Raw genomic sequence first — 3,763 nt, forward strand, 5'->3', positions numbered from 1 at the left:
TTTCTCTCTGTCCCTCGAGTCCTATTCTCCCCCACTGTAGTAATTATCCTCTCCACATCCATTCTATCTTTGCCCTCTAGTCCTTGTCTGCCCCAATATAGGAAACATCCTCACCACATGCTTTCTATCTGTGCCATCTGGTCCTACACTCCCCCAATATAGGAAACATCCTCTCCACATCCACACTATCTGTGTCCTCTGGTCCTTGAACTTCCCCACTATAGGAAACATACTCTCCACATCCACTCTATCTGTGTCCTTTGGTCCTAGACTCTCCCATTATAGGAAACATCCCCTCCACATCCACTCTATCTGTGTCCTCTGGTCCTAGACTCCCCCACTATAGGAAACATCCTCTCCACATCCACTCTATCTGTGTCCTCTGGTCCTAGACTCCCCCACTATAGGAAACATCCTCTCCACATCCACTCTATCTGTGTCCTCTGGTCCTAGACTCACCCACTATAAGAAACATCCTCTCCACATCCACTCTATCTGTGTCCTCTGGTCCTAGACTCCCCCACTATAGGAAACATCCTCTCCACATCCACTCTGTCTCGGTCTTTCAACAGTCAAATGATTTCAAAGAGATCCCCCCTCCATCCTTCTAAATTCCAGTGAGTACAGACCCAGAGCCATCAAACGTCCCTCGTATGATAACCCTTTCATTCCCGGAATCGTCCTTGTGAACCTCCTCTGGACCCTCTCCAATGCCAGCACATCTTCTCTCAGGTGGTGGTGGGGCAGAACTGTTCACAACACTCAAGGTGAGGCCTCACCAGAGCCTTATCAAGCCTCAGCATGACATCCCTGCTCTTGTATTCCAGACCTCTCGAAATGAATGCCAACATTTCACTCGCCTTCCTCACCACCGACTCGACTTGCAAGTTAACCTATAGGATGTTCTGCACAAGGACTCCCAAGTCCCTCTGCATCTCAGATTCCTGGATTTTCTCCCCATTTAGAAAATATTCCACACATTTATTTCTATCACCGAGGTGCATGACCGTGCATCTCATTTGCCACTTTCTTGCCCGCGTCCTACCCGTTTCCTCAACACTAAATGCCCCTCCACCATCTTCGTATCATCTGCAAACTTGGCAACAAAGCCACCTATTCCATCATCTAAAGCACTGATATCCGGCATAAAAAGAAGAGGTCCCAACACCGACCCCTGAGGAACGCCACTAGTCACTGGCAGCCAATCAGAAAAGGATCCTTTTATTCCCAATCACTGCCACCTACCAATCAGCCAATGCTCTAACCATGTTAGTGACTTCCCTGTAATACCACGGGCTCTTAACTTGCTAAGCAGCCTTGTCAAAGGCCTCCTCAAAGTCCAAATGCACAACATCCACTGCACCCCCTTTATCTATCCTACTTGTGATCTCCTCAAAGAATTCCCACAGGTTCCCTAGGCAGGATTTTCCCTGAAGGAAACCATGCTGACTTTGTCCTGTCCTGTCCTGTGTCACCAAGTTCTCCACCACCTCATCCTTACCAATTGACTCCAACATCTTCCTCCCAGCCACTGTCAGGCTAAATGGTCTATAATTTCCTTCCTGCTGCCCTCCTCCATTCTTAAAGAGTGGAGTGACATTTGCAATTTTCCAGTCCTCTGGCACCATGCCAGAGTCCAAAGATTTTTGAAAGATCATTTCTAATGCCCCCACAATCTCTACCGCTACCCCTTTCAGGGTGCAGTTACCCTGGTCCGGGTGACGTATGTAACTTTAGGTCTTCCAGCTGTTTGAGCACCTCCTCTCCTGTAACAGTAACTGCTCCCACTTCTCTTCCTTCACGCACTGCAACATCTGACACACTGCTGGTGTCTTCCACAGTGAGGACTGGCGCAAAACACTCATTTAGTTCATCTACCATCCCCTTGCCCCCATTATTATTTTTCCTGCCTCATTTTCCAGCGGTCCCTTATCCACTCTCATTTTTCTTTTATTTTTGACAGACTTGAAAAACTTTTACTGTCCACTTTGATATTACTTGCTAGCTTGCTTTCATATTTCATCTTTTCCCTAATAATGATTTTTTTTTTAGTTGCTCGCTGCAGGTTTTTTAAAAACTTCCCAATCCTCTGCCTTCCCACTAATTTATACTTCGTTGTATGCCCTTTCTTTTGCTTTTACAATGGCTCTGACTTCACATGTCAGCCATTGTTTGCACGATTTTACCATTGACGTATCTCTTCATTTTTGGAATACACACGTCCTGCACCTTCCTCATTTTCCCCCAGAAGCTCACCCCATTGCTGCTCTGCTGACATTCCTGCCAGCGGCTCCTTCCAGTTTACTTTGGCCAACTCCCCTGTCACACCACTGTAACTCCCCTTACTCCACTGAAATCCTGCTGCACTGGACTTTACTTTCTCCCTGTCAAATTTCAAGTTGAACTCAATCACGGTGTGATCGCTGGCTCCTAAGGGTTCCTTTACCTTAAGCTCCCTAATCACCCTCCGGTTCATTACATAACACCCAATCCAGTATAGCCGATCCCCTGGTAGGCCCAACGACAAACTACTCTAAAAAGTCGTCTCTTAGGCATTCAACAAACTCACTCTCTTCAGGTCCATTACCAACCTGATTTTCCCCAACCGACCTGCGTGTTAAAATCTCCCATGATTACCATAACATTGCCCTTTTGACTGGCCTTTTCCATCTCCTGTTGTAACCTGTGGTCCACCTCCCAGTTGCTGTTTGGGAGGCCGTATGTAACTGTCAGGGTCCTTTTACCCGTGTAGTTTCTTATCTCAGCTCTCAAGAATTCAACCTCTTCTCACCCTATGTCACAGCTTTCTCATGACTCGATGCCATTGGTTAACCGGCAGAGCCCCACCTCCCCCTCTGCCTACCTTCCTACCCCTCCGATACAACGTGTAAACCTTGGGCATTCAGCTCCCAACCACAACCGTCCCTCAGCCACGATTCAGCGATGGCCAAAGGGTGATGGTGGTCGGGAGCTGAACGCCCAAGGATATATTATCGTATCGGAGGGATAGGACGGTTCGTAGGGTGGTAGGGACGGGGGGGGGGGTGGTGGGCGTGAGGGGAGAAAGACTGGAAGAGTATTGATAATGGCTGGGACAATGGCGAGAAGGCAACAGTCTTCAAACCAGTTCTGTAGGGAAGAAAAATTGCCAAGAACTATCACGGTCATGGAGAGACCGCGATCGCCCGCGTCGTTCGGCCACATCGCGGGGAACGGACTCCGGCCTTCTGCCCCATCTACGCCTCTCACGGCCGTACGGGAGGCAGATCCGCCGCAACAGCGCCGGAGGAGACAGGCGAAGCGGGCGCGGCCTGTGTGGAGGGCACCTCGGGACAGCGAGGAGCGGGCCGGATTACCCAGAGAGCAGGAAAATCCGGATTACAGAGCTCGGGGCGGAACATCCTCGAGGAGAACGATTAAGCACTGACTCGAACCGTCACAGACACGGAGCCTGGAAATAACCGCGACCCTCAGTCCACGGGTGCGGAGAGGTATAATGCTGGGGTTTTACAAGGCGTCGGTCAGACCGCATTTATGGCGGGGCGAGCGGTTCTGGTGACCTGATCTGAAGCAGCGGATGCGCTGGCATCGGACAGGAACCACAGGAAGCTGACGAGAAAGTTTCCGGGAACGAGAGGGTTAACGCATGATGGCTCTCGGCCTCTGCACTCGCGGGAGTTTAGAAGAAATGTGGGGAGGGGGTCCAATATTGAAAGGCCCCAGAGAGAGGGAGTCGATGTGGCGAGGACGTTCCCTGTGGTGG

Source organism: Hypanus sabinus, assembly GCF_030144855.1.
Source record: "Hypanus sabinus isolate sHypSab1 chromosome X1 unlocalized genomic scaffold, sHypSab1.hap1 SUPER_X1_unloc_10, whole genome shotgun sequence".
Taxonomy (NCBI): Eukaryota; Metazoa; Chordata; class Chondrichthyes; order Myliobatiformes; family Dasyatidae; genus Hypanus; species Hypanus sabinus.